We start from the raw sequence: 13,635 nt of genomic DNA, 5'->3' as shown, positions 1-13,635 counted from the left end.
AAAAAGTCATGTGTAATAATGGTTTGGTTTATTAACTTCCCTCTTACATTTGATTCTATTGGTTTCTGTGTGGTTTTAAAACACTTACTTAAAACATATAAATTAGGTTTTTTTGTTAAAAAGCATTTCATACAAAAAAAAAGTCATGTGTACTAAAGGCATCATAGTAAAAATAATAATGGTCCTGGTCACCAACCAGCACTACCCCTTTCCATAACTCTCCAGATGCAAACAACTTCTCCACTTTTAGATGTTTCCTTGGTACATACTGTTATAATTTTAAGTAGTATTCTTATACTACAATCTAAAAACTTAACTTTAGACTTTATGTTTTAAATATTGTTTATTTCTATTCCAAATATTGTCTATGATTTTATTTTCTTATGTGAGTTTATTAATAATGTCTCTATTTTTTATTTTCTAATAGTTATTAGAACAACTATTTGCAGTATCATTTTTGTAAAATATTTTCCAATATGTTTTTCTATATGTACAAGTCTGCTAAATAATTTATCAGTTCAATCACTTTTTTCTGGAGATGTCTTTCTGGAACTCTCTGATCTCTTCTTTCAGACCCACTAATTCTTTTGGCAGCAGTATAGCATTTGTCTTGGAAATTCTTGCCTTTCTCCCCCTCTGTCAGTCTTTCTTATTCTTGGTTTACTCTTTTCTTGGTGGCACATGTTATATTAAATGAATATATATATTTATAAATATATGTTAAATATAAATGTATATAAATATATAAATATAAACATTATAAATTTCCTGCTTTTGCTGTGTACCACAAATTTTGATAAATTATATTTCCATTTTCCTTGAGTTCATAATATTTAAAATTTCTATGGAGCTTTTTTTTTTAACCTATATGTTATTTTGAAGTATGTTGTTTAATCTCCAAGTATTTGGGGACTGTAATTGTTAATATTGAGTATCAAAACTTGATTGGATTGAAGGATGCAAAGTATTGATTCTGGGTGTGTCTGTGAGGGTGTTGCCAAAGGAGATTACTGTTTGAGTCAGTGGACTCCGGGAGGCAGATCCACCCTCAATCCGGGTGGGACCGTCTAATCTGCCCCCAATGTGAACAGAAGGAAAAGTAGGCAGAGGAAAGTGGGGAGATTCGACTGGCTTTGCCTCCCAGCCTACATCTTTCTCCTGTGCTGCATGCTTCCTGCCCTTGAACATTGGACTCCAAGTTCTTCAGGTTTGGGTCTTGGACTGGCTTCCTTGCTCCTCAGCTTGCGAATGGCCTATTGTGGGACCTTGAACTTCAACAGTGTTACTCAGTCCCTCCACCTCTTAAGTAGGACAGGATGGCCAGAGGGGGCTGGAATTTGGCATTTCTTTTCCTCCATAGAGGAAACTAAATTTGGGCATTTCCTTTCCCCCATGTGATAGGCTACAGCCAGCTGATGTTGGGTATTTTCCTTCCTCTAGGTGGGTTAAAGTCTGATAAAACCCTGCCAGGTTATGCTATCATAAAATTGTTCTCCAGAGGGCAGCCCTTGTTAAGATGAACAGAATACTCAGAAGTATTTCAAAATGATTTCTTAAAATGGATATGATAATAGCACTGCCTCATAAAGTCATTGTAAGGATTAAATATGTTGATATATTTAAGAATAATGACTGCTACATAATAAGTTCTAATAGCCGATAGACTTAGATTTTCAATTACTTCCTTACTAGTTAATTAACTGCTATGTACTTTCCTGTATGGATGTACCATTTCACAATTAACAAAGTTGACTGTGGCAAACTGAGAGTCTGGGAATTATATCATTGTATTGGTCATTGCAAAAACCATTTTGTTATATACAAATAATGTGAGTAAATTTAATAAGTGCTAGTAACATGACAGCACAATCTCAGATATTCTTCTTAATAAAATTAAATAACTCATGGCTTATGTATTGACCTAGAACTATTGGCCTGGATTAAAAATCTCTGTTTTTACTATTTCTACCTCAGTGAGACATGCAATTTACAGAATACTTGTTTTTATTTCAAAGAAAATATACAAATAATAGTGTGTGTGTGTATGTGTGTGTGTACATTTATACAAATATAAAAATAGAGAACAAAGTAAGTACTGGGATAAATAGCAGAGGAATAATTGAGAGTTATGTAATTCACTTCATCATAAGCCAAAATATATTAAATTAGTATGCTCTTGAGCTATTCCTTCAAAGATGATAAAGGATGGTTTTTGGAAGGACTGAGACTGTAACAAGACAGGTATCTCTGTCTTCACAAATTTCATTGCTATCAGTCTACTCTGGTATACATGAATATTAAAAGACATTTGGAAAAAAGAATAACACTATCACATTAGGGGGAATGGAGACAGCAAACCACCATGGCATGTGTGTACCTATGCAACAATCCTGCAAGATCTGCACATGTACCCCAGAGCTTAAAGTACAATAAAAAAAAAGACTACCACGTTAATAATGCTACTAATTTTAGTAGAAAGTGCCCCTCCCAGCCAACATTGAAAGCCTTTGAATCATCAAAACACACGTGCTGGATACCCAGATATGCTATCCCAGTTTTCAAAAAGAGAGGAATATTTAACTCAACAAGATTTGAATGTGAGAGTTTAAAGAGGAAATAACTTCCGAAGGAATAAGGTGGATTTACTAAGAAGGCACACTTTGATGAAATGTATTTCTTTCTGTGAGGTTGTTTCTCATGGTAGTGTAAGTAATATAGCAAATTCTAATGTCAGTGACAATTTGACAAATTTTAAATATCATATCCCATGGAAAAATCTATGTATCGTACTTGGTAGGAAATTAAGTGAATTCTTTAACAGTGGAACCACTGCACTTGAAGGGTCCTACTGATTATACTGTCATCAGCCTGCAGGACATAGTTGTCTGGTGGTATGCCGTTGAGTTTATTTTATTAATACCACTGACTTGAATGTTGACATAGAAATAATTCTTACTAAATTTGTAGACAGCATGAAGCTGGGAGTATAATAAATATATTTAGTGACAGAATCATCATTTAAAATGTTCTCTATATATTGCAAAACTGTTCTTTAACTAGATGAAGCTTACTTGGAAAAAAACCTGAAGTACTACATTTAACTTTTTTAGGAAAAAATACTTATTTTATACAGAAAAATTTTGTCTATAAAATCAATATCAACCAAGTTTTGTTTACTAAATAAATATTTATTACATACCTATATATGCTTACCCTTTTATTTTATTTTACTTTAAGTTCTGGGATACATTTGCAGATTGTGCAGGATTGTTACTTAGGTATACACATGCCATGTTGGTTTACTGCCTCCATCCCCCTGTCAGATACATTAGATATTTCTCCTAATGTTATCTCTCCCCAATCTCCCCACTCCCTGCTATCCCTCCCCTAGTCCCCCCACCCCCCAGCAGACCCCAGTGTGTGCTGTTCCCCTCCCTGTGTCCATGTGTTCTCAATGTTCAACACCCACTTATGGTGAGAACATGCAGTGTTTGGTTTTCTGTTCTTGTGTCAGTTTGCTGAGAAACATGGTTTCCAGATTTATCCATGTCCCTGCAAAGGACATCAACTCATTTCTTTTGTGACTACATAGTATTCCGTGGTGTATATGTGCCACATTTTCTTTATCTAGTCTGTCTTTGATGGGCATTTGGGTCGGTTCCAAGTCTTTGCTATCGTAAACAGTGCCACAATGAACATATATGTGCCTGTGTCTTTATAATAGACCGATTTATAATCCTTTGAGTATACACCTAGTAATGGGTTTGCTGGGTCAAATGGTATTTCTATTTCTAGATCCTTGAGGAATTGCCACACTGTCTTCCACAATGGTTGAACTAATGTACACTCCCACCAACATGTAAAAGCATTCCTATTTCTCCATATCCTTTCCAGCATCTGTTGTCTTCAGATTTTTTAATGATTGCCATTTTAACTGGTGTGAGATGGTATCTCAATGTGATTTTGATTTGCACTTCTCTAATGACCAGTGAAGATGACCATTTTTTCATGTTTCTTGGCCACATAAATGTCTTCTTTTGAAAAGTGTCTGTTCATATCTTTTGCACACTTTTTGATGGGTTATTTTTTTTTATATTTGTTTAAGTTCATTGTAGATTCTGAATATTAGCTCTTTGTCAGATGGGTTGCTTGCAAAATTTTTTTCCCATTCTTTTGGTGGCCAGTTCCCTCTAATGATTGTTTCTTTTTCTGTGCAGAAGCTCTTAAGTTTAATTAGATCCCATTTGTCTATTTTGGCTTTTGTTGCCAATGCTTTTTATGTTGTAGTCATGAAGTCCTTGCCTACGCCTGGGTGCTGAATGGATGGTATTGCCTAGGTTTTCTTCTAGGATTTTTATGGTGTTAGGTCTTATGTTTAAATCTTTAATCCATCTGGAGTTAATTTTTGTATACAGTGTAAGGAAGGGGTCCAGTTTCAGTTTTCTGCACATGGCTAGCCAGTTTTCCCAACACCATTTATTAAATAGGGAATCCTTTCCCCATTGCCTGTATTTGTAAGGTTTATTACAGATCAGATAGTTGTAGATGGGTGGTGGTGTTTCTGGGACCTCTGTTCTGTTCCATTTGTCTATATCTCTGTTTTGGTCATAGTACCATGCTGTTTTGATTGCCGTAGCCTTGTAGTATAGTTGAAGTCAGGTAGCATGATGCCTCCAGCTTTGTTCTTTTTGCTTATGATTGTCTTGGCTATGCGGGCTCTCTTTTGGTTCCACATGGAGTTTAAGGTGGTTTTTTCCATTTCTATGAAGAAGATCAGTGGTAGTTTGATGGGGATAGCATTGAATCTATAAATTCCATCTGTTTGTGTCCTCTCTTATTTCCTTGTGCAGTGGTTTGTAGTTCTCCTTGAAGGGGTCCTTCACATTCTTTGTTAGTTGTATTCCTAGGTATTTTATTCCCTTTAATCACTCATGATTTGGCTCTCTGTTTGTCTGTTATTGGTGTATAGGCATGCTTGTGATTTTTGTATATTCATTTAATATTCTGAGACTTTGCTGAAGTTGCTTATCAGCTTAAGAAGATTTTGGGCTGAGATGATGGGGTCTTCCAAATATACAATTATGTCATCTGTAAATAGAGACAATTTAACTTCCTGTTTTCTTAATTGAATATTCTTTATTTCTTTTTCTTGCCTGATTGCTCTGGCTAGAACTTCCAATAATATATTAAATAGGAATGATGAGAGGAGCACCCTTGTCTAGTGCCAATTTTCAAAGGGAATTCTTCCAGTTTTTGCCCATTCAGTGTGATATTGGCTGTGGGTTTGTCATAAATATTATTTTGAGATATGTTCCGTTGATACCTAGTTTATTGAGAGTTTTTAGCATAAAGGGCTTTTGAATTTTCTCAAAGGCCTTCTCTGCATCTATCGAGATAATCATGTGGTTTTTGTCTTTTGTTCTGTTTATGTGGTGGATTACTTTTGTAGACTTGCATGTGTTGAACCAGCCTTGCATCCCTAGGATGAAGCCTACTTGATCGTGATGGATAAGCTTTTTGTTGTGCTGTTGCAATCAGTTTGCCTGTATTTTATTGAAGATTTTTGCATCTGTGTTCATCAAGGATGTTGGCCTGAAATTTTCTTTTTTAGTTGTGTGTCTGCCAGGTTTTGGTATCAGGATGATGTTGGTCTCATAAAATGAGTTGGGGTGGATTCTCTCTTTTTGTATTGTTTGGAATAATTTCAGAAGGAATGGTACCAGCTCCTCTTTGTACATCTGGTAGAATTTGGCTGTGAATCAGTCTGAACCCGAACTTTTTTTGGTTGATAGGCTATTAATTGCTGCCACTATTTGTTGATCTATTCAGGGATTCAACTTCTTCCTGTTTTAGTCTTGGGATGGTATAAGTGTCCAGGAATTTATCTATTTCTTCTAGATTTACTGGCTTATGTACACAGAGTTGTTTGTAATAATCTCTGATGGTAGTTTGTATTTCTGTGGAATCGGTGATATCTTTTTATCATTTTTTTCTTCCATCTATTTGATTCTTTTCTCTCTTCTTTTTTATTAATCTGGCTAGTGGTCTATCTATTTTGTTGATCTTTTCAAAAAACCAGCTCCTGGATTTGTTGAGTTTTTTGAAGTGTTTTTTGTGTTTCTATCTCCTTCAGTTCTGCTCTGATCTTAGTTATTTATTGTCTTCTGTTAGCTTTTGAATTTGTTTGATCTTACTCCTATAGCTCTTTTAATTTTGATGATAGGGTGTCAATTTTAGATCTTTCCCTGCTACTCATATGGGCATTTAGTGCTATAAATTACCCTCTGGACACTGCTTTAAATGTATCCCAGACATTCTGGTACATTGTGTCTTCATTCTCACCGTTTTTGAAGAACATCTTTATTTCTGCCTTCATTTCATTATTTATCCAGTAGTCATTCAGGAGCAGGTTGTTCAGTTTCCATGTAGTTGTAAGGTTTTGAGTGAGTTTCTTAGTCCTGAGATCTAATTTGATTGCACTTTGGTCTGAGAGATGGGTTGTTATGATTTCCGTTTTTTTTTTTGCATTTGCTGAGGAGTGATTTAGTTCCAATTATGTGGTCAATTTTAGAATAAGTGTGATGTGGTGCTGAGAAGAATGTATATTCTGTGGATTTGGGGTGGAGAGTTCTATAGATGTCTATTAGGTACACTTGGTCCAGATCTGAGTTCAAGTCCTGGATATCCTTGTTGATTTTCTGTCTCATTGATCTGTCTAATATCGACACTGGAGTGTTAAAGTCTCCCACTATTATTGTGTGGGAGTCTAAGTCTCTTTTTAGGTCATTAAGAACTTGCTTTATGTATCTGCGTGCTCCTGTATTGGGTGCATACATATTTAGGATAGTTAGCTTTTCTTGTTGCAATTGATACCTTTACCATTATGTAATGCCTTTCTGTGTCTCCTTTGATCTTTGTTGATTTAAAGTCCATTTTGTCAGAGACAAGGATTGCAACCCCTGCTTTTTTTTGCTTTCCATTTGCTTGGTAAACTATTTTCCATCCCTTTATTTTGAGTCTATATGTGTCTTTGCATGTGAGATGAGTCTCCTGAATACAGCACATGGATGAGTCTTGACTTTTTATCCAGTTTGCCTGTCTGTATCTTTTGATTGGGGCATTTAGTCCATTTACATTTAAGGTTAATATTGTTACGTCTGAATTTGATTCTTCCATTTTGATACTAGCTGGTTGTTTTGCCAGTTAATTGACACAATTTCTTCATGTGTCAATGTTTTATACCATTTGGTATGTTTTTGCAGTGGCTGGTACTGGTTGTTCCTTTCTATGTATAGTGCTTCCTTCAGAAGCTCTTGTAAGGCAGGCCTGGTGGTGATGAAATCTCTCAGCTATTGTTTGTCCATAAAGGATTTTATTTCTCCCTTACTTATGAAGCTTAGTTTGGCTGGATATGAAATTCTGGATTGAAAGTTCTTTTCTTTAAGGATGTTGAATATTGGCCCCCACTCTCTTCTGGCTGTAGGTTTTATACCGAGAGACCCACTGTGAGTTTGATGGACTTCCCTTTGTGGGTGACCTGACCTTTCTCTCTGGCTGCCCTTAGCATTTTTTCCTTCATTTCAACCCTGGTGAATCTGATGATTATGCACCTTGGTGTTGCTCTTCTTGAGGAATATCTTTGTGGTGCTCTCTGTATTTCCTGGTTTTAAATGTTGGCCTGCCTTGCTAGGTTGGGAAAGTTCTCCTGGATAATACCCTGAAGAGTGTTTTCCAGCTTGGATTCATTCTCCCTGTCACATTCAGGTACACCGATGAAATGTAGATTAGGTCTTTTCACATAATCCCATATTTCTTGGAGGCTTTGTTTAATTTATTTTCACCCTTTTTTCTCTAATCTTGCCATCTCATTTTATTTTATTGAGTTAATCTTCAATCTCTGATATTGTTTCTTCTCCTTGATTGATTTGGGTATTCAAACTTGTGTATGCTTCACAAAGTTCTTGTGCTGTGTTTTTCAGCTCCATTAAGTCATTTATGTTCTTCTCTAAATTAGTTATTCTAGTTAGCATTTCATGTAACCTTTTTTCCAGGTTCTTAGTCTCTTTGCATTGGTTAGAACATGTTCCTTTAGCTCAGAGAAGTTTGTTGTTACCCACCTTCTGAAGGCTGCTTCTGTCAGTTTGTCAAACTCATTCTCCATCTAGTTTTGTTCCCTTGCTGGTGAGGAGTTGTAATCCCTTGGAGGAGCAGAGGTGTTCTGGTTTTTGGTGATTTCATCCTTTTTTCTCTGGTTTCTTTCCATCTTTGTGGATTTATCTACATTTGGTCTTTGAAGTTGGTGACTTTCTGATGGGGTCTCTGAGTAGATGTCCTTTCTGTTGTTGTTGAAGCTACTTCTTTCTGTTTTTTAGTTTTCCTTCTAATAGTTGGGTCTCTCTATTGCAGGCCTGCTGGAGGTCCACTCCACACCCTGCTTGTCTGGGAATCACTCTTGGGGGCTGCAGAAGAGTAAGATTGTTGCCTATTTCTTCTTCTGGTATCTTTGTCCCAGAAAGATACCTGTCAGATGTCAGCCAGAGCTTTTGTTTATGAGGTGCCTCTTTGGATATATGGGGGACAGGGAGCCACCTGAGGAGGCAATCTGTTTCTTATCAGAGCTCAAGTGCTGTGCTGGGCACTTTGCTGCTCCGTTCAGAGCTGCTGGGCAGGGACATTAAAGTCTGCTGCAGCAGAACTCACAACTGCCTCTTTTCTCAGGTGCTCTGTCTGGGAAGGTGGGTTTTTATTTTAAGTCCCTGATGTGCTGCTACCTTTTTTCAGAGATGCCCTGCCCAGCAAGGAGGGAGTCTCTTTACAGTCTACCTATAGAGGTGTTGTTGAACTGCCATGGGCTCTGTCCAGCTGTTGTGTAAACATCCTTGTGGTTTTGTTTACAGAGGTAAGGTTAGAACTGCCTCGGTGATGGTAGACTGCTTCGGTCATGGCAGACTGCTTTGGTAATGGTGGATGCCCTTCCCTCCACAGATCTCGACCATCCCGGGTTGAGCTCAGACTGCTGTGCTCACTGCAAAACTCTCAAGCCAGTGCATTTCAGATTGTTGGTCTTTGTAGGGGTGGGACCCGCTGAGCCAGATCACCTGGCTCCCTGCCTTTAGCCCTCTCCTTTTCAGGGAAATGTGTGGCTCTGTCTCACAGGTGTTCCAGGTACCAGTTAAAATGACCTCCCAGATTTGTGTGGGTTTTTGTGCTGGAAAACCGTGGCGCTAGTTGGCTGATGTGATCTCCTGGTCTGTGGGTCATAAAGACTGTGGGAAAAGTGCAGTATCTGGACTGGAGTGCCAGAGTGTCTGGAAAAGCCCCTGATGACCTCTGTTGGTTAGGGGCAGGGGGGTCCTCCAGTTCGTTGCACTTCCCAGTGAGTCAGGGCCCCACCCTCTCTCTGCTCACCCTCCTTGGGTTACATACAGTGTCCAACTAGTCCCACTGAGATGCACCTGGTACCTTGGTTGGAAATGTGGCTATCACTCACCATCTATGTTGCTCTTGCTGGGAACTGTGCTCCAGAGCTATTCCTATTTGGCCATTTTGGCAAACCTATGTACTTACCTTTTAAAATCTTTTATGGATTTACTTTTTGATTAATTTTTCTTTTTTGGTTAACTTATTCCTGTTACTATGTGTTCAGTTCTGTGAACTCACTCTGAGATTGACATGCACAAGTTAGGGTTCACAGAATGGAGGAAGATTCTGATAATTTATAAAACATGATGTAAAATTCTGAGAGGATGACTTGGAAAAAAGTTTGTGCAAAAGTAATTAGGAGTTTTGCTATTACTTTTAATATGAAGTGTTACTAGTTCTAAAATGGACTGGAAATAAAATGGATTTATTTGTGGCTCCAGTAGGAAGGATCAGGACCAAAGGACAGGAGTTACACAGAAAGAAATTTTAACTCAACATAGGAATAACCTTTACTTATAAGGACTTCCTGGAAAATGGAATGTGTTGCTTTGCTGAGATTTTTTAAACACTGGGAAATGTTCAAAGAGAGATATAATGTCCAATTGTAATGAATGTTGATGATAGGATTGATGCACAGGTTTAATTTGCTTTCTACTGTTCATATTTACTATGTTCATCTTAACTTTAGAATTATCTTCTTTTGGCAAAACCTGTATAATTCTTTTCAACTGAAAACAAGAGTCATCTGTGATGCTTCCTCTTGGCTCCCCAAATATTTTGGCTGCTCTCCTGGTTTCAATCAGATTGTAAAATATAAATGCCCAGATAATGCACCTGCAGTTTCTTAAATTACTATTTTTGAATGTGGTTTTTATTTTCCTCTTATATAATTTGAGCTTTGAAAATTTCTGGTAATGGTTTATAATTACCTGAAAATTTTCACATTTTATATTAATTTTACAGTATGTAAATTTTGATAGAATTAAATTACAGATAGCATTAAAATATTTTCTAATACATAATGTCAATATTTTAGAGAAGTATTTCACTGGTATTTTTGTGGAAACTTCTACACTAACAAGTCAATTCCTTTTCTTGCCTACATGCATTTTTTCCATATCATATATATATATATATATATATATGTGTATATATATATACACACACATATATATATATTACATTGATGTTATATTAGCCCTGCCATCTCTGTTACGATTATTTTAGCATTTATAGAACTGTGTATTTTTAATGGGTGGAATAAGTAAATGCAGTTATCTTAGCATGGTCAAACACATAGGCAAGTCTTAACATAGTCTGCTTGCTCAGTTCTCTTTAAGCTGGGTCCATGGGAAGGCTTTTGGGAGCACAGAAATCTATTTATGTATTTAAGGCATATGAATTTTACACAATAACATCACATATGCAAAAAATGTAATGTTCTTTATTTCTCCATATTTGGACCTGAGTTAGCGTATAAGCCATATTTCTGCTTCATAACAGAAAACTCAAACTCACAAAGTCAAGACAGTGTAGTCAGTTTTCGTTCAAACGTTTGTATCCTTTAGATAAAATCAGGATTCCTTTCTTCTCTTTCTTTACTACCCTCTTAAGTGATGTAAGAATCTTGAAGGCTGATGTAACAACTGACTTTTCTGCTCTTGGATCCTTGAAATTGTTTATCAATTTTTGCATATAAAATATTTTTATCTTGATAATTATTAAGCTTTATCTTTTATTTGTTCTCTATCTACACCAGTATCTTCATTCAAGTTGAGTGTGATGCACCTAAAATCTTTCAAGGGCTTTCTTATTTTTCTTGGGATGAAGACAAATCTCCTTAACAGAATGCTTGCTATATATTTAACATAGTTCAAGGCTGAGCTGTTTACAATGAGCAAAATTTAAATAACATCAAAGCATAGCATGGCATACCTTGACAAATTAGAAGAGATCAGATATTGTGGTACAAGGAAATGGGGTCAGCTGGTGGGTAATCTAGTTTAGCTTCAACTGCAAGCTCCATGTGGCTTCTCCTACCTAATCCTACAGAGAAAGTAGCTCTAACAGAGAGAATACAGATGCAAAGGCAATCTAAACAGAGCACCAAATGTTACAGAGAGAAAGCACTCCCAACCAAGAAGACACTCATGAGATTTCCAAGTAAAATCAACAGCCAGAAACCTTCATGAAGTATTAGGAGAAGGTAAACGTTATGTTGGAATCAGTGGACAAACAGCATATTTTTATGTTTTGAGGAAGTACATTTGCTAGACCCTCCCTCTTGTTATATTTATTTTGAATCACCATCCCCATGGTCCATATCCCTCTACAGTTCTCATTCTCATGTGTTTCACACATATCACTTAATATGAATGCATCTCAGTCAAAATATTCGGTATTCCATATATACTTGTGTATATATATGATTTTATTTAGATAAATACTTTCTGTTTCTATGCAATCTCACTTGCAATAGTTATCCATGTTGCTATTTTTACTGCTATATCATTGCTGCTGGCAGCTGAATATTATGTATACATAGTATATATAGTATGTACCTACCAAATTTGATGTATTCATTTCCCTTGAAATGGCCGTTGGACTGTCCATAACTTCCTATGACCACAATGTACACTGAGATAGACATTCTCACATGTTTTTCAAGGACTACAGGAGAATTTCCTTAGAATACAGACATACTAAAAACTGAAACTACTGGATTATGTTACATACAAACCTACTCTAATTGATTTCATTGAGCTGGATTGCTCTGGAGAATGGCTACCACAGTTTGTTCCCATTAATGATGGTCTAGATTTTTCCACACATCAGTTCTTTGTCAACACTTGGAGTTAGCTCACTTTTTTTTCTTTTTACAATATGATTGAAGTAAAATTGTGTCTTATTGATGTTTTAATATACATTTACTGATTACTTGTGTTATAAACATCTTATATACTTATAAACCATTCAAGTTTCTCCTTCTAGTAATTGGCTTTTCATATATGTTGAACATTTACTTTTGGGTTACTTTTTTTTCTTATCTATTTCAATTATTTGTATACTGTAGATAAAACAATCAGCTATTAGTTTGGGAAATTATAAACAACTTTCCCAGTGTGTTTTTTGTCTGCTATTGTTATCTATATAACCTTGCTTTGAAAAGAGTAATTCTTATTTTTATTGATGTAATCAAACATCAATTGTTAAATTTATGCTTTTGTACTTTGAATTTAGGAAAGCCTTGTGTTTAAATGATTATATTCTTCTATATTATTTTTTATTAATGCTATATTTTATCATTTTACATTTAAGTTTTTAATCTAATGGGAGTTATATATCATATGAGGAAGCAAACAAACTTTTAGGTTGTAAAAGTGGCCAAAAATCTCCAGGTGAGAGAGAGTTTCATAGTGGGCATGTTTTGTGTTGCAAATTGACTGTTGTCTCTTGAAGCAATCTCCTGGTGGAAGAGAGTCCTGTTCTGGAGCTCCTAAGCATATAGTTAGATAAGCTTGCCCTTATCTAAAGGATTCTTCCTAAGTAATCCTTTCCCCAAAATAATCTGCTACACAAATCATCCTTTTCTTACTAATTTTTAGTGTCATTTCTATTATGTATTAATTGCCCACACATATAAGTTGGTTGTTTTAGTGTGATGTTCTCCAAAGCCAATCCTTAGCCAAGCATTTGATTACACATAGTTTATTTGGAATGTAGCTACTGTAAATGAGTATCTCCATTTTTCTAAGAGATAGTTTAGTTTTTTCTTTTTTATAATTTTAAAAAAGATGTTAAACCTATGGAACACTTCACAAATTTGTGTGTCACCCTTGTGCAGAGGCCATGCTAATCTTCTCTGTATTGTTCCAATTTTAGGCAAGCACTATTTTTTTTCTCTTCTCTTTCCTCATTTTTCCGCTTCCTGCTTAGTTCTTTAGAAATGCAATTATAATTTTTCACTTCTCCTTTACCAGATACTCCCTACAGGGCAAGCTTATCTAACTATTTGCTTAGGAGCTCCAGAACAGGACTCTTCCACCAAGAGATTGCCTCAAGAGACAACAGTCAATTTGCAACACAAAATATGCCCACTATGAAGCTGTCTCTCACCTGAGATTTTTGGCCACTTTTACAACCTAATTCTGCCCATGAAGGCAGCCATGGTCACCAGCTCGAGTACCCAGTAGACAAGGCACTGAAGCAAGT

General features: G+C 36.1%; 1 long non-coding RNA gene and 1 pseudogene across 1 annotated transcript in view; both read right to left on the bottom strand.

Moving 5' to 3' along the window:
• Nucleotides 1-13,635, bottom strand: part of LOC135268307 (uncharacterized) — a 69,470-nt gene that overhangs the window by 14,512 nt on the left and 41,323 nt on the right. The gene's annotated exons all lie outside the window — the stretch shown is intronic.
• Nucleotides 13,223-13,322, bottom strand: LOC135268517 (U6 spliceosomal RNA; annotated as a pseudogene).

This window comes from Aotus nancymaae, unplaced genomic scaffold (assembly GCF_030222135.1).
Source record: "Aotus nancymaae isolate 86718 unplaced genomic scaffold, 86718_ANA_hifiasm-v0.15.2.pri h1tg000040l, whole genome shotgun sequence".
NCBI classification, from domain to species: Eukaryota; Metazoa; Chordata; class Mammalia; order Primates; family Aotidae; genus Aotus; species Aotus nancymaae.
This window is presented reverse-complemented; position numbering and strand designations above follow the sequence as displayed.